Source organism: Mustela erminea, chromosome 1 (assembly GCF_009829155.1).
Source record: "Mustela erminea isolate mMusErm1 chromosome 1, mMusErm1.Pri, whole genome shotgun sequence".
In the NCBI taxonomy this organism is placed as follows: Eukaryota; Metazoa; Chordata; class Mammalia; order Carnivora; family Mustelidae; genus Mustela; species Mustela erminea.
The window spans coordinates 186,318,967-186,345,120 of NC_045614.1; the positions used below are offsets into that span (position 1 = coordinate 186,318,967).

Here is a 26,154-nt window from a genome sequence, read left to right on the forward strand (position 1 = left end):
GTAATTTATCTCCAGTTGTTGTCCCAAATCCTGCATCAAATTACCCAAGTTGTCAGTCAGGTTTCCACATATTGATTCAGCAAACTCAGCCTTGTGTCCTGCCCAACTCCAGCAGAGAGTTGATTGCTTTACTCCAAAATCTGTTGAAAAGTTAAATTGTTAACAATACAAATTCACTGGAAATTGGGATAACTCTTCGCCTTAGCTTCAATCTCTTCACCTTGAGCCCTGGGCATTGAACACTCATCTCTGGGCAGCAGGGCAGGGAATTGGAAAGGAAAGTAGTAATGTGGTTACTGCCAGGAGTCAAAGGAGTAGTTAGAGGTCCACTGACTCTGGCGGTGGGTACAGGTGATGCTCAGACACTCACCTGCCTCCCAAAGCAAACAGCTGCTGATAGAGTCAATTAAATATAACCTGCATTTCAGGGTCCCTGCTTATACCTGACCAAACAATCAAAGAGAGATACAAATAAATGGGCCCAGGAGATAAGGGAGTCATTTACTTTAACCCAAACCTTTGTCTTGATTCAGCTCTTGCTCCAAAGGGAAACATTACCTTATAATGTCAATTAGAAATATTGTTCTCTGGATTATTTTCATAATAGCTGATGAAAACCGTATCTGTTTGCAAATACTGTACCTTTATAAGAAGGCACTAAAGCTTTAAATAGCCTTGAGTGCTTTTTACTTAATGTTCAATTTGTAGCAAACATACTTTAGGAGTTAAGTGCTAGTGTTTAACCAGTTAAGATATTGTAAGTTAACTTGGGCATTTAACAACGAGTTGTTTTGAAGAGTATTATAAGTGAGCAGGTGTTTAGGAGAGTGGATCATAATTTAAAGTGCTTGACTGAAAAATGGGAATCTTTTAATGGTATTTATGTGTTTAAGTCTTTGGTAAAAGCTCTATATGAAAAAAAAATTATCCATCAAGGCAAAATAGTGCATTTGCACTGCTGTTGTTCACACAATCATGACATGAATCTTGAAGTTCAAAAGGAGCCTAGAGCTCATTTACTGCATCTTTTTATCCGTCCCTTTTCTCCATTCCACCTTCAGCAACTTTCCAACTTCTCCATCCTTTTTCTAACAAAAATCCTCAGAAGAGTCATTGATAGATGTCACCTTCTTTTATCTCCTCTTACTCTCTTTATACCCACTCCAATCAGTACATTGACAATGACACACCGTAAAAATGCCCCACGAAGGCCACCAATGACTTCCACATTCCAAAATCCAATTGCTTATTGTAATTCTCATCTTAGTTGATATCGATCCTATCCTTTTTTTTTTTTATTTTAAAGATTTTATTTATTTATTTGACAGAGATCACAAGTACGCAGAGAGGCAGGCAGAGAGAGAGAAAGGAGGAAACAGGCTCCCCACTGAGCAGAGAGCCCGATGTGGGGCTTGATACCAGGACCCTGGGATCATGACTTGAGCCGAAGGCAGAGGCCTTAAACCACTGAGCCACCTAGGTGCCCCCTATCCTTCTTCTTTTTTTTTTTTTTTAAAGATTTATTTATTTATTTATTTGACAGAGAGAAATCACAAGTAGTCGGAGAGGCAGGCAGAGAGAGAGAAAGGAGGAAGCAGGCTCCCCAGTGAGCAGAGAGCCCGATGCGGGACTCGATCCCAGGACCCTGAGATCATGACCTGAGCCGAAGGCAGTGGCTTAACCCACTGAGCCACCCAGGCGCCCGCCCCCTATCCTTCTTTATAAAGCATTTTATTTGTTTGGCTTATGGCACACATTCTTTGTTGGTTCTCCTTTTCCTCACTGGCTGCTCATTTAGTTCCTCTTTGCCAACCTGACATTTTTATGTTAGGAGCCCACAGACATCCTCTTTTCTCTTTCTATACTCCTTCCTCATGTTGTCCAGTTTCATGGTTTTTCCAGTAACAAAGATAGGGTGAATGGTTATAAAATAGTAATAATTATTCTTATAACTTGCTATATTAAGTGTATATTCTATCTCTCAGTCCATTCATATGTATTATCTATTCATAAATATGTACTTCAGTGTACTTGTCCCAGATATGCCAGAGAATCCATATACTTTATCAATTTTAAGACTAAAAAATGGACCCAGTGTGTTAAGAATGAAGGAAAGACATAGGAACACCCCAAAAGGACAATTGAAATGGAGGTTTATAATAAAATACTTTGTTTTGGCACTTGGAAGAATGTTGGAGGTGGTCAGTGACAAGATGTGACCCCTACTTGACCCAAGAGCTGGACCTGGGCCATCGGAGGCTCCTTGTCTCCTCCCCTGTCCTTGGAATGTACATTCTGCCCACCATCCTATGTTGGGAGCTGTTTCACATATGCAAAGAGGGCAGGCAACACACTGTATATGTGACTGAACCCAATTAAAATGGCTACAAAAATTTTAAAATATTGGTGGGCAGGTACAGAGATCTACCTATTTTGAGGCTATTAAAGATAAGACTTGTATGTAAATCCCCTTGCTTGTTAAAACTGCTAGCTATCAATCTGGAGTGGCCTCTTTCTTCAGTCTCTCCTTGCCCTTCTGTATGGGGGCCAGCATCAGATTTCATCAACGAAATTCCACAGTTTGCAAACCAACATTTGGTGAGTCAGCCAGTAGATTGAAGAAATGGGTCTTAGAAAAAAGAAGGATCTGTGGGAAAAGGCCGAGGAGGGATACCACATACGTCGGATGCCTGTGAACTACCACATGAGTACAGGAACACCCTGAAAGTGCGGATCTAATTCACTTATTTGAGAAAATACACACTGGGGGGACAAAGAAGGGAGTGGTTGCTGCAGTGGGCTGGCCTCTACTGTACATAGTTTGGCCACCAATGCCCGACTAGAAGAAGTCAGAAGAAAAGCTGAGGAGAGAGAAGGACATGTGGTTCTCCACTACTGTGCTCGCTTTGGGGCCAGCAGATGAGGTGGGTGAGGAGGATAATAAGTTGGAGGACGTAGTGTGCTGTTTTGCCAAGATAAGCGGGTGCAAGCTACCATAGGGAACACCCGAGCACTTGTGACCAAGCCTGATTTAGACACTAAGACGTAGAATCCCTCGGAAAGTGAGGAGAAAGATGACCAGGATGTTGAAGTGATTGACAGTGAAATGGTCCCTAATTTAAAGGAAAACCAAAACATAGTAACTCTAGCCAGCAGAGCAGTCCACAGGGCAGGAAATGTTCATGATGAGAGAATATAATCCCACTGACCTTATTGTTAAAGCTGCCAAATTCTCACAAAAGGCCCAAGGAAAGTATGGAGGTATGGTTAGTGTGGCCACGGGGTAGAGGGGGTAATGACATTCCTCTGACCAGACAGGGGGAAGGAAGAATGAGCAACATCATCACACACCCTGTTCTCTGGCAGCACCTGCATGGTGTTCAGTGTATTCAAGGCATTTTCTGCCTTACAGATAACATTTTTCTAGCCCGCAGGAAGGCTTGGTCCAATGAGAGGCTCTCCCTGGGCACATGGTTCTGCTAGTAATCTATACATGAGTTACAACAAATTCTTGGGGAGTTGGGAATGAGACAGGGCTTCTATGCTCCTGTCTTTGAAAGCTTTGATCAGGTCACAGTTACTGTGCAAATGAAAGCCAAGATACTCCATCCCCAGAACCTGGTAGAGGATCCTTATCGAGCTCAGTTGAAGGACAGGACATTTATGATACTGGGCAATCCATTGCTGATCTAAGGGAAACTGACCAATCTGTGGGAAAGACTTAAGACAGAGAGGGAACTCAACAAGTAGAAGGCTATCCAAATCAGCCTCAAAGGGCTCACAAATGTAGCCTGGAGGCAAATGTGGTTTGAGCTCATTGCAGCCAGGACTCTACTTGAAAAGATAGGCTGAAGACCAACAACAGTTAAGTTAGCAACAGTTAAGTCAAGAAAGTCTGAACAACAAACCTGCCCCATTGTGTCACTACCACCCCTGATGCCCGCCTCACCCGCTCCTGTGAAAGCCCAAGGAATTTAGTCCTAGTCAGGTATTCCCAGGCCTAGTCAGCTTCCCACACCCTGGGTGTAGGCTGCTGGCCAAGCTGCCTCCAGTGGGGGCTGTTGGAGGTGATCAGAGACCTAATGTTAAGCTCAATATTCACTGGTCCCTCAGAAATAAAATTAACAAGGACAGCTCAGGTTGATGGTACGGATAAATGTACTCTAAAGAGGGCTACTCAGAGTAACCCTCACAAGTTTCCTGGCCATCAATGGTTACAGAGGGCAAACAGTTATGATCAGAAACTTCAAACTAGGCATCGCCCCCACCCCCATAATATAAGTTTTTGTCTCTCCCGCACCAGAGAACACCCTGGGCATTGATCTCCTACAAGGCCAAATCCGTAAACCTTCATTGTTGAACTTCTCCTCCGGGTTCGAATAATCAAACCAGTGCAGAGAGGAAACACCACCTGGGAACCACAAAGTGTACCATTCCCATAAAGACTGATGGCCTCAAGCAATGTAAATTGCCTGGGGGAGTGTAAGGAAATAGGAGAAAGTCTTCAGGAACTGCACCAAGTAGGTATTGCATGCCCTGAATATAGTGTTTTCAATACCTGGTATGGCCTGTAAAAAAGCTAGGTGGCTCATGGCAGGCTTGGACAAGGTAGAGCCCCACATCCATGCAGCCTGCCCAACATTAGCACCAGCTTAGATATTTTGGCCATGTTCCCAGGAGTGCACTGTGCTATACTTAGCAAATGCTTTTTTTTTTTTTTTTTTAGTATAACCCTGGCCACTGAGTCATAAGATCAATTTGCCTTCATTTGGAAGGGACAACAATAGACCTTCCAAAAGCTTTCCCAAGGTTACCTGCACAGACCCACCATATGTCATAGGATAGTAACCTGAGATCTATCCCTGTTCTCCTTCTCCCAAATGGGCCTGTTACACTGATGATATAGTGTTTAGCAAAGACTTGCCTCTGCTGCAGAACATTCTGAAGTCTTTGTTGGAACATCTGTAAAGGAGAGGATGGGCAGTGCCCACATAACATTCAAGGCTCAGACACGACCTTAAAGCTTTTGAGAGTCATTTGATTAAGACATGAGTTGTCCCAGAAGCTGTGATTGTATAAGGTACAAGCCTATGCAATCTTTAAGTAAATGAAAAAGATATGAATCTAGGTAGGGATTTTGGAGTTTTAGAGGACTTTCATTCCCCACCTGGCATAGTACATCCACCCCTTTTATCACCTGGTAAACAAAGAACACATGTGGGGGTGGGGATCTGAGCAGAAGCCAACCATTCAGAAGGTAAAAGTATTAGTGAAGCAGATTAAAGCTCTGAGTATCTTCCATGCAGTGCTACGATTTGAGTTAGATGTGTCTGTGACTCTGGAACATATTAGTTGAACATCATGGTAGAGACAATGGAAGGAGAGAGTACCCCTAGAACTTTAGTTTCAGTTTGGGGGGATGCGGCAGAAACACAATATATATAATACCCTTGGAGCAACAGCCCCCTGAAGTATACACAGTGCCTCTCCAGATAGAGCCACCCAAGACGGAATAACATATCGTGGTGAGAACTCTTCTTCCTATCAAGGTTGACAATATGTACTGTCAACTTACCTCTGCCATGGCTGACTTCCACTTTGGCATCCTATTTCTAGCAGAGGAACACTGTGTCTGCCGACCCACTACCTCAAGAAATAGGGTGCTACTACAGCCTGTAGAGTAAATAGATGCTCCAAATGTCCCTGCCCCTAATCCTCTAGCAGTCCCTGTGACCTGTTGAAAGGAATTGGGGAACTTTCTGCTGATTCCTGGTACAGAGTTGGATCTAGTCTGTCCACATGACTGTAGTCACTATTTGGCCCAAGACTACACCATCTGAATGGAAACAGGAATGGCCAGTGGACTGAACTCAGGCTGGTGTTCACTGATGAGCCATGGCCATTAGCCCTTTGTAGTGACAGCTGGGTTATTCTAAAGGGATCAATCCTAAGGCTTAGACAATGGGAAGCCAAGGGGTGGATGATCATGAACAAACCCTTGTGGGGTCAGAGTATGTGGGAAGACATTTGGGTTTGCCTGTAAGATTCTGAGGCAGACCTCATTGTTTTCTAAATCCTGGTTCATAAGATGCTGACACCCAGCGGCCATAATGAATTTGATACCCTCGTTCAGGTATAAGCCCTAGTGGCTGACCTTTCAGTAGGTGAAACAGATGAAGTGCATAGAAAGAGTGGCCACCACAGTGCCCACCTGGGATGGCATATAGCCAAGGATTGCTCTTGAATGCAGTGACTTGGTTAATGCAGTAACCACATGTCTGTATGTTCTAAGTTATGCCCAAGGCAACTGTCAAGGAAGGCTAGGGCCATCCAGTGGAGTTCCCAGCTGGTGAGGGATTGGAAAATTGATTATATTGTCACCTGCCTCCAAGTGAGGGCTGTAAATTTGCCTTGGTTATGTGGACACTGCCTCTGGCCTAACCCAAGCTTGCCTCTGTCACTGTGCAAACCAGCCTGCCTCCATTAGGAGATTAAAGCAGCTCAGTATCATGTACAGATACTCTCATCAAATAAAAAGTGATGATGGGGAGAGGGTCACATTTTAAAATTCATGATGTATAAGACTGGGCAAAAGAATGTGACATTGAATGGAGTTTCCATCTCCTCTATAATCCATAGGTAGCAGGGTTGGTAGAAGGGAAGAATGGAATATTAAAGCAGCAGAACAGATTACTAACAGGTGGAAACCACACTGGTTGGGTGAACAAAAGTGCTGTCTCGGCATTTAATACATTTAAATGACCAACCAGTAGGGTGTATTGCCCCATATGCCAGATGGGGGGCCCTGCAGAGCTATCTCATCCCATCACAATTTGGAAGTTGAAAGAAATCGCCATTGCCCAAACTCTTACAATGGATCAACTCTCATAATGGATCATGCTGAAACCCCAAGTCTCATCACACCTGGAAAGATACTATCTACCCGACTTCTAATAGACACCCCAATAAGTTGGGCAAATTACTTTGGACCCATAGATCAGGGGGAGCTACTCAACCTCTACTGGGATCCTCTTACTCCAGCAAGCCAGACCTGTTGAAACACACCATGCCTGGAATGGAACACACCCCACTGAAGGAGAGGAGGAGGTGAGTGTCCTAGTCTGGCATACCCCACTTGCAGTCTACCTCCTCATGCCAGCCAGTGCTACCTCCCCTGGCCAACATATATGGTACACACAACTAGGTCCAGTTCCTAAGCTGTAGCCATATTAACATATCAGAATCAGGTCACAAGTGTAATTCTTAAGGAAGGGGAATATCTTCCCATGTAAGTTCCTACTAAATATCTATCTTTTTGACCTTAGACTTAAGCTGTTTCCATGCTTTTGGTCACAGAATGGATACCTAATGGCAATACCTTTCTATAGTGGGCCCACTCAGATGCTTAGTAAAGGAATCAATACAACTGCTGGGTATGCAGGCAGCTGCTCCTCTTTACCTTGTCAAGATTACCTTCATAGGTATCACCAGGGATTGGAGGACTTAGAGCAGTACATTAAGGGAGAACAAGGTAGGTCTAGTACCCTTACTTCATGAGTTATTATCAATACTGATCCAGAAACCTGGCCTATAGGACACACTCTTTATAATCCTGGGCAGAAGTATTCTTTTTCTCTCAGTCAAAATACATAGGCAGCCCATCAAACCACTGACTGGAAGTGTCCTAAAAAAATATTCCTATTAGAGCTATGAGTGGCTCTGCTCTGATCTGGGATGGGTTCAGGTGGCTGAGCCCCAGTTACAGACATTTGAATACCTAGGCACCCCTATGCTGGGAATTGAAAAATCACTGTAAACAGAACTAACTCAATAGTACAAGAGTATGGGATGGATATCACCGGAACTATGTAATCAGTCTATCATACTAAAGGAGAGGGACTGCTTTGGCACTGACCCACCCTTTGTGGCAATATTTATCAGGTAGACCCAAAAGGGACACAGTATTGGATGGCACAAACCTTTGACTGTGGCTTCTACTTGGGTGGTTGGTCCACCAGCTTTCTCCTGGACACAATGGAGAATCTGCCCCACAAGGAACTCTTTTCAACCTCCCCTCCTCAAGACAACATGGGAACATTCTGTATTCCCATGGTACCATCATTTGGCCACCTTCTTTGTCCCTTCCGTTGGCCTTATAGCACATGTACAAGCCTTTCCTGCATTCACCCAGCAAGCCTTAAATGATAGCTGGCAAAGCCAGTCTTGAATGAACACTGAGATGTCTCTAATGAGAAAAACTGTCCTCCAAAATAATATGAACTCGGACATTACTGCCCCTCCAAGAGTCACCTATGCCATTATCCAAACTGAATGTGTGTTCACAGCTGATGAATCTGCCCATGCATCATCTTTGTTAAATCATACACGGACCCAAGTGAATGCACTGAGTGAGCTGATCTCCAGCCCCGGGGACTCAGAAAATCAGTGGTTCGAATCGTGCCACTCTTGGTGGAAAAAATGGTTATGTATATTAGGAAACATTATCTCAGTTTGCGTTTTCTCGTGTTTGCGCTCGCACTGTTGCTGTGGCATCTGCCTCCACCGCAGCCAGAGAGCCGCCAAACGAGCCGCCTCCACGCTAATGAAATCCCTTGCCACTGCTCAGGGCACATTGCGGGGAGCATTTAACCAGGTAACGGTCACGTGGGATGGAGCGTTGTAGGAGGTTATTGGGAGGACGTGACCCTGCGATGACCCCAGAGCTCCATCCGGGCACTTTGAGGCTCCTCCCCACTCCTTCTAAGCTTGGAAGTTACGTCACGCCCACCTTCCCCACAGTGGGAGCCATTTTCAAGGACACAGCCCTGTGACAATAAGGTCTTGTCGGCCGGTGTATGTGCTTAAACTCAGTGATGGCGTCTAAATGCACGACAGGATTCTGGCGGACGGATGCAGAGGTTTACTCGTCACGCGGCTGCTCAAGACAAGCCTCCCAAGTAAGTGCCTTGCTCGTGTGGACTGTCACCTACTAATGGGGGGCGGGGGGTGTCGATTCTTTTTTCCGGTATGTCCATGCCCTCCGCGTCTGGTAGCTGGTATCACATTTCACCTGGGGATATTCCTGAAGTTACAAAACCGCCGAAGGATTGAGTAGTTTTACACAAGACAAAAATTCTCTTTCTCAGAAGTGTCACGAATCACCCCGAATACTACCCATCGGATATTCATCTACTATAATCTACATGCAATGAAACAAATACCTTGTTTTTTTTTTTTTTAAGATGATTATTTATTTGTTAGAGAGAGGGGTACAGGTAAAGCGAGAAGCAGACTCCTGGCTGAGCAGGGGAGCCAGAGGCGGGACTCGATCCCAGGACTGTGGGATCATGGGTGAGCCCAAGGCAGTGGTTTAATGGACTGAGCCACCAAGGCGCCCGAAACAGATACTTTCCAACTGCATGTTAATTCTTGTACTCTGATTTCTGTTTGATCTGTTTGAGTGCAATCTGGTATCCTTGGAAGCAGTTGTTGAGATGGAATTTGGATTCAAGTTGTATATTAGAGACAGAAACTTGTCAGAGCCGAGGACAGGAGGCAGGCTTGGGCAGATGGAGAGGCAGACTAGACAAGGCTTTCACCTACTCCGTGGGGGCCCTGGACCAAGTTCACTTGCTGGAGTGTGGTGCATGGGGCGGAACTGTCCATACCTCCCCTCACTTAGTAACCAGTCTTGGGCTGCCCTGGCAGGGGTGTGACTTCAGGCAAGACTGTTCTTTACCGCTGAGGCCGACCCTGAAGAGGACAACAGCTGGACAGTGTCTGGTGAGTATACACCCCCACCGTGTCAGGTCCTTCCTTTATTAAGGATTGGGGTGGCTCATCTCCACATCTACCCCTGTGTACCCCTTGCACCACAGGATCCACTCTGTGCATATGCAGACGGCAGGTCTATCTCATATGCCAGGGTCCACTGTTTTCCTAATCAGAGCCCTCGCTGCAGTGTAACTGACTTGCCTTGGTGAGCATTTTTGTCTTGTTGGCTGTTGGGCATTTAACCCCTGGTCTCTTAGATCCTGTATTTGGTCTTTGGCTTTTTCTGTCCTGCCATGCTGATGATAAGAGTGACTTTGCAGGCAGTCGCATAGGCTTCTGGCTTTTATATTTGGCTTTTGGTTGCTTGTTACCTCAGCTGTTTGTTTCCGTCTTAAGTGGAGCATCAGTGGCCTTTAGCCATGGCCATGTGGTCCTGTTATCCTTACACCTGCTAGGACCTCCCTAAGTCGTAGCACTTGAGCTTCATCTGTGGTAATGTAGTCCCCTCTTCCCTGGTACACCCTCCCAGTTTACCACTCGTAAAGCATTAACTGCCACCATTCTGGAGAAATGTTCTTGTCTTGCCACCAGTGATGCATCCTCATTCTCACACATGGCCCCTCCTCATTGTCTACTGACTCAGCTAGCCCCAGTGCTGCTTCTTATGGCTGATGTACTTGGATCCCTTTTCTGGTTCTCCGGGAGCTGAGATAGAGTTTGAGGTGCAAAGTGGGTCAACTTCTACAAAAGGAAAGAGGAAAAACATGACTATGGAAATCATTGAATTTCAGTGTTAGCCTCACAAAACCCCAGCCAGCTTGACAAGGGGCTCTGGAGTGAGTGATGCCCATCAGAGCATCATATCAGGCCATTTTAGTTTATTTAAATTGTTCCTGGGACTTATACCCTCACCTTGATCAGTCAATAATATGGTCTCAAAAATGATGGGACTTCTGAAACTGAGGCAGATCCTGAAGGAGCTACAGCTCCTACTTGTTACATATGCTGTAGGATAGCAGAACGATCCTGGAGGAGAACATTATCTGTGTATCTCTGGCAGCACATTATCTGTGTCTGCTGTAGAACTCTTATTATATTTTGTTGGTCAGTTAATACATTTGTATAGATATAAGTAGATCTTTGGATTTTTAATATTTATCATTTCTATTTTTAGAAATTCTGCCCATCCTTACCATTGTAATTAAATGCATTTTTTGACCCCAAACCTTCTTCAGCTTCATAAATTAATCTGTTTTTCTTATTTATGCTTTTGCAGCATTAACATTGTCTTCCTCTGCCATACTTGTGAAGAGATTATGTCCCAACAGGGATAACACTTGTGAGAAATTTCTGTATGTGTTTTGCTTACTGAAAACAAGTGTTTCTTCTCCTTAAAAATCTGTCCATAATTTCGGTTAAAGAATGTGTCTTTATGCTTCTTGGAAGAAACATGAGAAGAATAAAACATATGTTATGTATCTGCCAGCATAAAGTAGTATCAGAAAGTTTTTCTTTTTCTCCAGAGGAGTGCTGGGATTCACAAGATAGACCGGAGAAAAGCAGCCAAGTATTTTGTCAAGAAATAAAAAAAAAAAAAAAAGCAGGGGAGTGCCCTTTTTTTCCTACTTCTAATATGAAATCTAGAATGAGAATTCCAAATGGGGCAGCTGTAATATCAGAATAGAACTGGATGTCTATCCTATTTGAGCAAGCAGAGAGATGGAGTTGGAACAAGTGGTGATCTTGGTATGGGTGCAGAATGGGTAGATAGAGACGTTCCTCCATAAGTAGGTGACTGACACTGCTGGCTGATGAAATCAAAGGAATATGAGGAGGGAAGCTTGATATGGTACGGCAAAATACAGAGGTGGCCAGGGCTATCCTGAGATCATAGGGAGAACCCAAACAACAAGAATCAAGGTGTTGATGAGAGAGCAAAGAAGAACTGGGTTCAGCAGGGAGCAGCCGGGATTCAGAGAACAGGATGCAAGCTGGAGGAAGTATCCACATCCTCTCCTGTAAGGCCCACCTCTCCATATATGCATTGGTTTCTTGTGAAAAAAAGTGGAGGTAGTAGAAACAGCAATGATGGGGTTTAACTTTGAATTAACTGACTAGTAAAATAAGAATATCAAACAAATTCAAGGAACTCATCAAATTCAATCTCATTACTGTTTGCACCAGGTTGAAGACTTGAAGGTTAGATCAGACATGAAAAAAAAAATGCTTTTCATTTTCTTGGTATACATGAACAGTACAGTATAAATCGCAGTGGGTTTTTATACTTAACATTCTCTAGGGGATCGTGGGCTCCTCTAGGTCCAGCATGGTCCCTCCTCATCTTTTTATTATTGGGGCATTTATAGGTCCTCAATTAATGTTGTAACTTTAGAGGAGGGGACTTGTTTTATTTTTCTATATTTCTTTTGGTGTCGAGAACTCAATTTTGCAAATAGAGGTCATTTAGAGAATTCTTTATATTTAATTGTATAATTTCATAGTGCCTAGTTTCTTCTGTGAGGATCTGGATCTACCATTTATGGAAGAAATGTACTTAAAGCATTTTGACCATCTTTGAGATTATATTTATATATTCTTTTGCATTTCTAAGTGTTATAAAGTGTTTTTGTTGCTACTTTTCATTTCAGCTAAAATTATCTCTTGGTTTTAATTTTAATACATGGTTTTGGTGGTGCTAATTGATTTTTTCCTTGCTTATATACTTAAAAAGGTCTCCAATACTTCTGAGTAAGACAATGGGCTTAATAAGAAGTATTTATTGCTAATTCACTTAATACTTAATATTTCTTTACCAGATTTTTAAATATAAATGACACCATTTACTGGAACAGAAAATTTCACAAGGTTTTTACATTAATTCTTCCTCTAATTCTTGCCAATTTGCTGCAACAATGTAATTGCATTGCCTACATTATGGTTAACAGGAAAGATTAGGTATGTAGCATTTTATTGTCTTTGACAGCTTGATGAATTGTGACTTGAAGTGAGCAAGTGCCTTTGTTCTAATTGTCTCTTTTTCATTAAAGCTGAGAACTGTACTTGGGCATTGGGGGAATACTCCTCTTACTGCCTTTAAGTAAGAGCTGTTCACACTGATGAATGTTTCCCACCTAAATATTGTGCAGGCAGCTCTTTGTTTATATTCCACCCTTTTTATCATTTCAAGGCTAAAACTGATGAAGATCAATCAATACAACAGACTGAAAAAAATTGTCAGAGAAAGTGATTTCAGGAAACAGAATGCATTTTCTTGCTTTCCAAAAGAGTAGGAGAATAAGATAGAAGAATTCCTGGTATTTTGCCATTCTTTTCCATGTATACATATGAGTGTTTTTGTACATCTGTATAGGGTGAATCTGTGGTTCAGTAACCCAGTTATCCAGCTTGGTTAATGTAGGTTAACATCATTAATTTGATCGCTCTGAGAACACATTTGCCTTTCTCTTTTCCAGAGCTATAAGTTAATTCTAACTAGTTATCCACTCTTTCATTCACGATTAATTAATTTCATCCAATTGGCATACTGTTATTGAGGGTCAACCATGAGCCAAGCTCTGTACTAAAGGCAGTATGGACAAAAGATGAACACAGTGTATCCAGTCCCTAAAAAGGTTACATTCTGCTTTTAAGGGAGTGGGATGAAAGACTTTGACTCCAATAGTGAAAATTCCATTATTTGCTTCAAATAATATCCTATTAGTGTGTGATTAATGTGTTCTGTGGGATGGAAGGGCAGCTTCAATCAGGTAATAGATGAACAGAGTGTGTCGAAGATTTTCACTATTCTGTCCCATTTCCAACAGGTACCTTTCACCTGGGGACAGTATACAGGGTTCCACTAGTGTGAATTGGGGGAGAAGAAATGTTTGCAATATATTACTCTTTTTGTTAGGTGAAGGAGTTCGATGAATTTATTCTAAAGTTGGGAAGAGCCACTAAGAGTTTTAAGGGGATGAATGATGGGAGTGTTTCTCAGTTTTAAAAAGCTAAATGGCAGCGTCAAGTGTTATTTGAAGGCAGGGAGAATTTCAGTATTCCATTTGAGGTAAGATAAAGCTAAATATTTTTACTATTTCTGTGGTGAAAAATGGCAAATGTATCAACTGATTTAATTCCAGGTATTAGTGCATGTGATAGAAGGGAGGGAGATGGTTGGCCTCTCCCCTTCCCTTTCTGCTTGATTTCACCTGCCCATCTGCTACTTCTGTTTTCCCCAGTTACTCTGCGGACTCCATCTACATGCCCTGTTGACTTGTGCTTAACTCCTGGGTGGCCCGACAGGAAAGCGTCAGTCTCTAAGACTTAGTAGCTTTGGAGCACCTGGGTGGCTCAGTGGGTTAAAGCCTCTGCCTTCTGCTTTCCGCTCAGGTCGTGATCCTAGGGTCCTGGGATTGAGCCCTGCTTTGGGGCTCTCCGCTCAGCAGGGAACCTGCTTCCTACTCTCTCTATCTTCCTGCCTCTCTGCCTGCTGTGATCTCTGTCAAATTAAAAAAAAAAAAAAATACTTAGTAGCTTTGCCAAAAAAAAAAAAAAAGTGAGACTCAGTAGATTGACATTAATCAGGATGAATTTAATGTATCAGTTAAAGTATGTTTTAAGGCCACTCAAGTCAAAGAGAATGCAGCTGTTGCAAGAGTGGACCACAGGCTCTCTGAAAAAACTTTGACACCTCAGTCTTTGAAGAAAGATGCCGTGGTTGAGGTGTTCAGTGGCTGACAGAAGAATGTAGTATACTGAGCCAGGAGCTGTCACACTGATGTTTGGGCTCCCTTGTCAAATGTGTGTGTCACACACATTCCACGTTTTATTCAAGATGGGTAATTTTTGGATCCCTTACTCCTAAATTACTTTTCTTTTTACTGACTTTATTTCTTAGGCTCAGTGTTCCTGGCTCAATATATAGTCTCTCTCTGAATAATAGATGTTTACTTGAATAGATCAGAACCAAAGCTTAAAGCCAAGTGTCCGTTCCTTCATAGCTTCCAGGTTGGTGACTATAAGGTCCAGACAGGACACCTGGTAACCAAGAAGACCATAACATTTTCTTCAGCTTGAATACATTTGGACAAGTTTTTTCTAGTCTCTAGGCCTCTGATCTCTCCTTTCTTAGAACATTTACTTTAGAAAACTAGTGAAATTGTACATTCTTCCCCTGCCCCTTTGAGGTATAAATCTTTAAAAAGTTTTTGCTAGCTTTACAACCCTACATAGTCTTTCTCAAGGACCTGAGAGCCATCCCTTTGAATTGTAATCAAGGAAGATAGTGCCTGTATCTTGCAGGCTCTGTAGGAGAGTAAGAATTTAATTTAGGTGGGAAATGTTGCTCTAAATTGTGAAACTACCTCCCATGATTACTTTTCCTTTGGGTAAAGTAAATTAAAAAATACAGCTGACCCATGATTCCCCATCCCACCTATCTCATTGCCTTTGAGTTTCCTCTTTAAAAAACCTTATTTTGCATTTGAGTGTTGGGTGTATGAGTCTTTTACATAATAACAGGCAACTTTGAAGGAACGCACACCACTCCATTCTGGGTTTTGTGTTTTGGGACAGAGCAGAGCTCAGCTGTATTCCCTTCCAGACTGAGGAAAATGAAAGAGCTCATAGCTGAATAACATACACCCAGATTAGGTGAGTTACACTTTGTGTTCCAAGCTCTAAAGGCAATAGGGTTTCTCTGTAATGTTTGTTCAGATCTGTGCAGTGGTTGGGAAGATGGCAGCAAAATCCCGTGATGTGAAATCCCAGAATGATGGATTTCCTGGGAAATAAAACAGAAAAAAGGCTGTTTGTAACTGGTGGAAAGGAGGCAGGACTGAGGACAACCGAATGGGCTGGGGTGAAGTGGGAATTAGGAAGAATCTCATTCAATGTAAATGAGTTGATGTCCAGAGGATCCATACAGTTACAGAGCAGAGCTGAGGTGGGGCCAGTGGCTGCGTTTCAGGATGAAGGGGCCTAAATTAGATTAAAAATTTTATAAAAACTGATAGTCTGGGGAAGGAAGGGCAGAGGCTTCTAGAGAATAAAAGTACTTGGGATGAAACAAGGTAGGAGCTGCTCAGAAATGCATCAACAGATATCAATACCTGGAATTCCTTTGGCCACTTGTGCACTGAAAAATACAAACAACTCAGTGGATTAATGTGAAAATGTGGATTATTGGATTTAAGGAAATTATGAGGAAATCTCATTCTTACTAATTGTTCATCATTTTGTTGGGGGTGGGGAGCGCCCTGACAGAGAAGGGGGTTCTGGACTATGCTTATTCTTCTGTGTTATCACTGTAAATTAATATGGATGCTATGAGTGCATGGGTGTCTGGACTTACTGATCAGATACATTCATTGTGACTCTTGTTGGTGGCTTCTCAAGTATTTGAATTCATGGCTTAGAACTACTTGTAAGCTTAAACCTTGCCAAAGTTGTGACATTGAAATAATGCCCTCTTTCACAAGAAGGAGCAAATTTTTCTTTCCTCATCCAAGCAGCATTGGAGGCTATAAAACAACTCCCTATTTTAGCCACTGAAAAGTCATTAAAAGTCACGGGTACTTGGAGACTTACTATGGAGTGTTGAGGTTTATAAAGAAGGAACTGTTGTTCTTGTAATCCAGCAATTCATTACAGTGACTAAACAAATAGCTATTGCCAACGATATTTTGTACGTAACCTTGGGCATTGCTAATGCCCTCTTTTCCATATTTCTTTCTTTTTTTTTTTTTTTAAAGATTTTATTTATTTACTTGACAGAGATCACAAGTAGGCAAGAGGCAGGCAGAGAGAGAGAGGAGGAAGCAGGCTCCCTGCTGAGCAGAGAGCCCGATGTGGGACTCGATCCCAGGACCCTGGGACCATGACCAGAGCCAAAGGCAGAGGCTTAAACCTCTGAGCCACCCAGGTGCCCCTTCCATATTTCTTAACTTAAAAATCTCCCCAAATCAGTTCATCATTACTTGACAAGTAGCATAGTATGTTTTTTACTTACCCAAGCCTTCCTGGGAAGTGTCATCAGGAATTGGACAAACTCAAGTACAATGTAGATTTCTAGGTGAGGTCCAAACATTCTAGAATATTGATGGTATTTTGATAGTAGTCCCCACTGTGAAATGTCTTAGTGCATAACATGGCATTCCAGCATGAGTAAACATGAATGGGACCTTAAATGAGGACAGATTCCAAGGCTCTGCTACACTGCTGACCTCTGGGGCTAACAGGACTGCAGTCTTAACAGACATTTCATGGGCCATTGAGTATAATTTTTTGGCCTTTCTGTCTCCCACTCTAAAGAAGGAAGCCTTCCAATTGTTTGACATCTTTGGATACTGGAGAAAATGCATTCTGTACTTGGGATTTTATTAAAATCTCCATCCCAAGACACCCAATTAATGGCCAGATTTGACTGGCAGGCCATAATCTTGAGAAGTGTCCAGATAACAGTAAGACAGGTTCAATCCTTGGGTTACCAATTGCTTTAGATCCCAAATTCCAGATTCCTTGAACCAATCTTATAGCTATAATGAGCCTTAACAAAAATAAATAAAACCTAATCCAAACAAAAGAAACAAAACCTCTGCTGCTATTCAGTAGCTTCTGGGCTTTTGTACTTGAAAACTTTATTCTGAGGTCTAGCAACAGATGCTAGCCTATGATTGAGTCCTTCTGAAGGCAAATCATTCTCACTAAAAGAAGATTGTTACTTTTTCTATAAAGCATCTTCACTGAATCTTAGGTCTTATAAGACTTCTTTAAAAATTTTTTTTTTTAAAGATTTTATTTATTTGACAGAGAAAGAGAGAGAGAGAGAAAGAGAGAGAGAGAGAGAGACAGAGCACAAGCAGGTGGAGCAGCAGGGAGAGGGAGAAGCAGGCTCCCCGATAAGCAGAGAACGTCTGGGGCTTGATCCCAGGACCCTGGCATCATGACCTGAGCCAAAGGCAGACACCCAACTGATTGAGCCACTCAGGCACCTGAGGAAAAGATAAGTTTATAAAATAAAATTTTGAAAAATGTGCATACTACATTCAGTCAAGAGCTAGGTTTAGTTTCTGAGCCTTAGTTGACATCATGAATGGGTGACTCCATACTCATTTCTCATGAGATGGCTCTCCTATAGCCTGACCCAAACTGTTAGCTCAGTAGAGGTATATTTTTTTTTTTTTAGTAGAGGTCTTGTCAAAATATTTTCTACCTTGAGAAAGTGCATGAGTCACTGATTAAAAACAAACAAAACAAAACAAAAAACATAGCCCTCCCCCAAGGTGGGTAAATTCTATGGAATGCCATAGCCCACTGTCAAACTTAATGAGAGCGAGTTGTTAATAACCCACAACATTAGTGGTTCTGTGCTATCAGATAAATTTTAGTTCTCCTGGGTGAGAGAGCAGCATTCCTGAAATTGACAAAAACATCTACCTAGATGTGTGGTGTATGACAAAGAGCCTCTACTGGACCAAAGGTTACTCAGGCTTCCTTGAACTTTTCAACTAGACTTCTATTTTTGGACTAACGTGTTTGCCTCTGTATTGTCCCTTTTTAGCAAGAATCCTGCTAGGTTGGTTTATCTCACCAACTGTAAAATTTGAAATACACAGGAGCTGAGTGAATATATTTGTTGCTACTTAACAATTCTAACCTGCTAGTCCCAGAGTTTTTTTAACATGCTCTTTTTAACTTTAAACCTTTCTTAATTATAGATGACTTATTCCATACACTTACAGGTTTATCTCATGTATTGTAACAGTAATATATGTCAACAGTGAAGCTGTGACATTTATTTTTATAAAAACCAAGTCTCTCTTTCTCTGACAGAGAAATAAAATCTTAAAAAAAAACAAACATTTAGTTAATTTACCATATTGTAATTTAATCTTTGTATATCTTCCATTTTTAACTGCTTAAATGACTACCATATTGCCTCAAAAATGTAGTGATACAATTAGCTGGCCATTAAAAATTTACTTCTACAGATAAAAAAAAAATAGATTTTTTTCCATATCCTGTCATCCTCAATAACTAATCAGGGTCTTCATCCACTATCCTCCAGGTAGTTTCTGATCACCCTGGCCTGCCTTCAGCAAGAATCCTATTAGATGGATTAGCCAGAATCCCCTCTTGCTCCTGTTAATTTCTCCACTGACCTGCACCCTCTTCTTTGGCTACAAATTTCAACTTGCCAGTGCTGTTTGGAGTTGAGTCCAGTTTTTGTCTTCAGTTATAAGACCCCATACAGTAGGTCCCTATATCCATTGCCATGCTCCCACTGAATAGTTTTCCTTAGTATATTTTAACAAGTGGACTAGAACCAGAATAATTGATGATAATGCCCCATGGGAAAAGTTTAGAATAGTTTTAAGTTTTTCCCATTTATTCCAGCCTCTGTGTTAATAATATCTAGCTGGGCTGGCTGCCTGCTGCTCTTTAAAAGTTGTGTACTGTTATATTTAATTTGCCAAGGTTGAAGAGCAGTGCACCCAGGAATCGTGGGATAGAAAGCTAGGTAAGTTTGAAGAGGAACATTTTGTCCATCTTCAGTATTTTTAAGATTTTTTTTTGCCTTGGCAATGGTATATGGATGGACAGTTTATGACCTTGGTGAGTGGATGACTAGTGTAACAGTCCAGTTTGAGGGCATATGGAAATAAATAATTCTCGATAGTGATTTTGCCTCTCTCATGGTTAGGAGGGGGTTTGGGAGAAGGGGGTGGGATTATGGACATTGGGGAGGGTATGTGCTTTGGTGAGTGCTGTGAAGTGTGTAAACCTGGTGATTCATAGACCTGTACCCCTGGGGATAAAAATATATGTTTATAAAAAATAAAAAATTAATTAAAAAAAAAAAAAACCTTCTGTGCCCAGAAGTTGCTTTTGATAACAAAAGGATAATTCCTAAATCTTGGAAGATCTTGTAATTTTTTTAAGTGGATGTACAGCCTAACTGATAAAGAGGAATGACAGACCTTAGTCAGGTATGAACAGCTCTGACCCCAGAAAGTGTCTGGTGTATGTGGATTTCCTATTTCAGATATGGATGAAAAGGTTGAAATTGTCTTTCACAATTGTTTCAAGCAGTGGCTTGCTATCTGTCCCAGCTGCAGGAGACCTCCTCCCCGACAATTATGCCAGAATCACAGTGAACCAGGATCCATGAGAGCTAATGGAAAGACTCACACTTAATGAGCCACCAAGGGCAGGGAGTGGACTGAAAAGAGATGAATTTGGATGGTTCTGGGGCTTATTCTCCCCCTTTGCCACAACTTACACTCTCTTTTTGGTGGCTTAGCAAGCAGCTAGCACAGCAGTTTTGAATTAGCTCAGTAGTAAAACAGCCTGATACCAGAAGCTAAGCTCAAAGTCTCTCCAGCTGTGCTCTACCGAAGCATGCCCTCTCTACTCAGTGCCGAGAGGATGGAGGAGTCATGCACTCTGCTGCCTCTCTGCTTGTGAGTTTTCCCATTAAATCCTCTTTTATTTTACATTTACACCTCATAGTGCCGTGGCATATGTGTGTCCATGCATGACAAATGCGGAAAGAATACAAACATCATTTTTACCCATGGACCTTTGTTTAAACCCTGATGGTGGGGAAGAGGAAGATCTATTAAGGACCCAGGAGAAACTGTAAGATTTGTCAACATTATTTCAAGTAGATGTGGATAATTTAAAACCTGTGAATATGTAATGTATAACTTAAAAGGTTTCAAATATAAGATGTAAATACATTGTAATAGGCCTTGCCTCAGAACACAGGGGAAAATATTACAAGGCCTTTACTGCATGTAGATAACTCTGCTTCGATTACCATTAGATTATAACTGTAAAATCCAGATATGAAGTACAATAAATCACAGTGCAGAGTTTCAGCTCAGTGAACAGTGTTTCAAATAAAAACAATCTTACATACTGGAAAGAAATACACATGAGTTTCCTTTCCAATGAGATATCCATAAAGATGGCATACTTACTGCAGATCATCCAAGTTCATACCTATTACTATAAATCTCATTTTGTATGGTTATGGTGAGGCCAGTAATGAAAGTGGTGTTTCCATATGGGATTGAATGGAACACTTGTGATTTCACTGTAATTCTGTGTTATAAAATGGTTTGTTTGGCTTTTGTTTCATTTCTGGAGATCAGGAATCATGGCTCATAAAGAATGGATTGTGTTAATTCTGAACTTTTGTGTTCATTTTGGTATATTTAGATATCAAAATATACCAACTTTTGGTATATTTAGACATATGCAATAAAAGAGGGCAGTTCTAGAGGAATTTTGCATGAGTAGTAGAGGCAGAGGGAATTGGTGGCATTGAGAGTTGCAATGTGGAATGAGTCTCTGAAAAAAAAAAAAGAAGGGTGTGTCTTGGAACACAGTTCCAAGTTACTATTCCAAGTTATCCAAGCAGTTATTGGCTGCTGAAGTCCTAGGTAAAGAGCTCAAAGTCTGAGAGACAGTCATGACAGGCAGAGCCGCTATTCACTTTAGTCACTTTGAAAGAACTAAAATGATAATACTCCTCACTATTGGACTTATTAAAAATACATTGGGAGAAAAATGATTACTTCTAATACGAAATATCAGAAATAGTTACAGATAATGTGATTCATGAATCTTCAGGAAGAAACAGAATAAAGAAAATAGCTAGAGTTTTATCTTAGTGGAAAAAATAGAGCACTTCTTCAATCTTATGAAAATTACTAAAAATTTTAGTGGCATAACTTCAGAAATGATTAATAGCAAGGCTCAGAGGACCAATGGCCTTTGTCCTTTAACAGGAACAGAATTGAACCTGAGGCAAAGTAAAGGTTTAAATATAATGATGGTCTTGGCCTGTCAATTGTTAAAGATTGAGCCAACCCATTCCATCAGAAAGTCATGAAATTCCTTCTGCTTGATGAGGTACTTAATAATATTCTTGTTCAATTTTCATGAATGCTATTCTGGTGCATGTTCTGTAAATTATAGTTATAACCTGGATAGATAGCCAAGGTCCCCACAAATGAAGCACTTTTATATTTTTTTCATACAATTTGAAAATATTTTCAAATTAGAAGGAAACAGTCCCAGTAAAATAAAGAGAACATCACACAAAAATGGCAACTTCTTTGGAAATTATTGAATCCTAGCAATTCATCATTTTAGTTGGTTAAAACATTCTACTATAAACTATTTCTAAAGCATTTTTATTTTTGGGGGTAAATTACATTTTAAAATTTATAGACAATGAAATTCACATGTTTTGGTATACAGTTCTCTGATTATGTACATGCAGAGCTGTGGATCACAGATCCATCACCCCAAAGAAGTCTTTCATGCTGACAATTTGTAACCACAACTTTGCCCTTTGTCCCAACCCAACAGATGTTTTCCAATTTATATATATAAATTCCCTCTTTTTAAAAAACATATATAAAACACACACACACATATAATTTTCCCTCTTCTCGGTTCTTGGTAACCTCTAATCCCTGTCTCTAGGAAATTGCCTATTCTAGATAGTTATATAAATGGAATTATACAGTATTTTCCTTTCCAGTAATTTCCTTTTGGCTTATTTCACTTAGTATCATGTTTTCAAGGTTCATCCATGTTGCAGTATGTGTCAGAACATCATTCTTCATTATGGCCACATAATACACCATTGCATGTATATACCACAATTTTTTATTCATTATGTTAATGTACCCTTTGGTGATTTGTTATCTATTCTGTCAATGTACCCTTTGGAATTTCCACCTTTTGGCTATTTTGAATAATTGAACTTGGTGTATAAATATCTGCATGAGTGCCTGCTTTCAGTTCTTTGGGATTTATACCTAAGAGTGGAATTGCTAGATTATGAGGTACTTCTCTGTTTATCTTTCTGAGGAATCGGCTGCTTCTACAGTAGCTTCACTGTACTACAATCTTACTAGCCATGTACGAAGATTCCATTTTCTTTACATTCTCAGCAGTGCTTTTTCCCCTTCCCTTCCCCCCCCCCTTTTTTGTCCTTGTTTGAATTATAACTATGGTAGGTGTGAAGTGATACTTCCTCATGGTTGTGATTTGCCTTTCCCTAATGACTAATGATATTGAGCATCTTTTCATGTGCTTATTGACCATTTGTATATCTTTGGGAAAATGACTACTCAAGGCCTTTGCCCATTTTTTAATTCAGTTGTTTGTTTTTTGTTATTCTTGGGACTTAGGGTTTCCTTACATGTATGAATATTAAATCCTTTTCAGATACATGATTGCAAAACTTTCTCCTCCTTTTTGGGTAAGTCTTCTTAACTTTTTGGATAATGTTCTTTGATGCACAAAAATTTTAAATTATGATGAAGTCCAAATTACTGATTTCTTTTGTCTTTTGTTACTCAGCTTTTAGTGTCATGTTAAGAATCCATTGCCAAATATAATGTCATGAGGTTTTATCCCTATGTTTTCTTCTAAGAGTTTAATAGATTTAGTTTTTATATTTATATCATTAAGTTTTAGTTAATATTTTTACAGTATATGTTGTGAAGTAAGGGTCCAAATTCATTCTTTTGTATATGAAAATACAGTTGTCTCAAAGTCATCTATTGAAGATTATTCTTTCCCCTTTGAATGGAATTGGCAATTTTATGAAAGATCAGTTAACTATAAAGTCACAGGTATTTTTAGACTCTCTTTTCTATTCCATTTGTTTATATATCTATCCTTATGCCAGTGTCACACTAAGTTCTGATTAGTATAGCTTTATAGTAGGTTTTGATCTTGCGAAGCTGATCCCTTCAAGATAATTCTTCTCTTTCAATATTGTTTTAGTTATTCAGGTCTCTTGCAATTCCCTGCGAATTAGAGGATTGGCTTGTAATAAATGTTAAGTGCATGAAGCACTCACCATTAGGATATTGAGAGTGTCGCATTGGATAAAATACATGCTGTCACAAGAAAAATCACTTCAAATACAATATTAAAGACAGATTAAATATGAAGCCAAAAAACAAGTTTCAGTAAATTTTAGAAGATTGAACTCTTACCAAGTATTTTCTCTGACTGCAGTGAAGTTAGAATTCAGTAACAGAAGGAAGACTGGAAAACCAAAAAACATGTGACAATCAAACGCACATCATTTTTTAGAACCATTATTCCATATTTTGTTATTAAAGTATAGATGACACACAATATTATACTAGTTTCAGGTGTAGAACATAGTGATTCAACAAGTCGATACTTCATGCTATGCTCACCACAAGCGTAGCTTCCATCTGTCAGCATCTGCTATCACAATACCATGGACTAAATTTTCTGTGTTGTCTTATTCATTGCATAACTGGAAGCCTATACCTCCCACTCCTCTTCACCCATTTTTGCCCATCCAGCCTCCCGCTCCCCTCCGGCAGTCATCAAACAGCATACTCTCAAGAAACGAGCAAATTAAAAATCACAAAGGAAATTAGGAAATACCTAGGGATGAATAAAAATGAAAATACAACTACCCAAATTTATGGGATGTGGCAAAGGCAATGCTCAGAGGGAGTTTTTTAACTGTGCATGCCTAGATAGAGTTTCTCTCAGGGTTTTTGTGTTTTGTCTTAGTTTTTATTTTGATACAATTGTACATGCACATGCAGGATAAGAAATAACACAGTAAGACAGATATTTGATCTAGTTTTCCCCAGTAGTAACATCTTTTATAACTAGAGTAACAATATCACAATTAGGAAATGGATGTAGTCTACAGATTTACTCAGATATCACCAGTTTTACAAGTACTGATTTCTGTGTGTGTGTACATGTGAGTGTGTGCTTAGTTCTAGGAAATTTTATCGTGTGTGTAGATTTGTGTGACTACCATAATACTTAAGAATCAGAACAATTATATGACAAGGATTGGCCGTCTACCCCTTTCATAGTCACAGCCATCATAGTCAGTCCCCCTATCCACTTGCTGTCTAACCTTGATCAACTGCTAATTTGCTCTCCATTTCTATAATTTGTCATTTAAGATATGTTACATGAGTGAAATTATGCACGAGGTGACTTTTTGAGATTGTCTTTTTCACCCTGCATAATTCCCTTGAGTTCCATCCAGGTTGTTGCATTTTTTTTTCTTTTTATTACAGAGTAGTGTTGTTGGTAAGGATATGTCACGGTTTAACTGTTCATCTTTTGAAAGGTATTATGTTTCCAGATCAGGGCTATTATGAACAAAGCTGTTATAAATATCCCTGTGCAAGGTTTTATGTGAACATAAGTTTTCATTTCTCTGGGATTACTCAAGTGTGCAAATGCTGAGTTGTATGGTAAGCACAAGTTCAGCTTTATAAGGAAATGTCATACTGCTTTCCAGAGTGGTTGGACCACTTTACCTTATGTCCTATCTGCACTTTCTCTTAATGTTTTAAGCGTGTCTCCTGCTGTAACCAGTTAACACTGGCTGAGTTCAGAGCAGGTGTAGGAAAGAAACGAACAACGCCCCCCCTCCCCAACACACACACTAAAGACACACTAAAGACAAACTAAAACAACAACAAAACCTACCAGATTGTCCTCCTGCTTTCTTCAGCTGAGGAGTTTACTTTTCCCAGTCTTACTACTTTGAAAATAGAGTTTCTCTAGGAGATTTTCCTATCAATGTGCAGTCAATCCTCTCTGCAGTTATGGGGCTCAGCTTGCTCTCAGATCAAACACAGGAGATAAAGGAGGGGGTAAAAAACATTAACTCACCACCATGCTGGAATTTCTTAAAGTTTTGACATCCTTCCTCAATCTGTTATTGTTTATTTTTAGAGACTTACGTTCTGTGTTCTGTCCAGAGTTTCAGTTATGTCATGGGGAGCTGAAGGCTCTAGTGAGCTTACTTCATCTTGGCTATCACCAGAATCATTTCACACAACTTTAGGAATTGTCAGACTGTTGGTACATTTTCAAATACATTGGCGCTCCAGCATTTTTTCAGATGTCTTAGATCTTTTTCTTCTTGGCCAGCTGGGAAAGATACTTCTGCGTTGTTCTAAAGTGAACAGTGGCTGAGTGATGAATGTCACCCAGCTGATGATCTAATAGATGAGAATGCAACTTCTGATGGCAAAGTGGATGAATAATATGACTCTTATGGCATGTCCTGAAACCAGGGCGTATTTGGAATTTTTTGAAGATGACTTGCGTTGCAGTACTTAGGAGCTTTATATTCTTCAATGGGAGATGATTAAGTAAACGGCTTGCAGAGTAAATTCTTCTTTTTTAAAAGAATGGTAAATCCAGTTTCTATTTTTGTTTCTCCTGGTGTTCTGTCATTTAGCTTATCTTTGGGTGGAGAAAATCACTGCAGTTTCAAAAGCGTGAGTTTAATCTATGATATATTAGGGTGTTCAAATCCCTTCTGAG

At 40.5% G+C, this 26,154-nt stretch overlaps 1 long non-coding RNA gene across 1 annotated transcript; it reads right to left on the bottom strand.

The window, feature by feature from the left end:
- Positions 1–9,355: 9,355 nt before the first annotated feature.
- LOC116567221 lies at positions 9,356–25,349 on the bottom strand. The gene is made up of 3 exons (XR_004276156.1): positions 25,309–25,349; positions 23,805–23,856; positions 9,356–10,515 (listed from the first exon to the last, which is right to left on the bottom strand). It is a non-coding gene; the product is annotated as an uncharacterized LOC116567221 (long non-coding RNA).
- Positions 25,350–26,154: the final 805 nt, after the last annotated feature.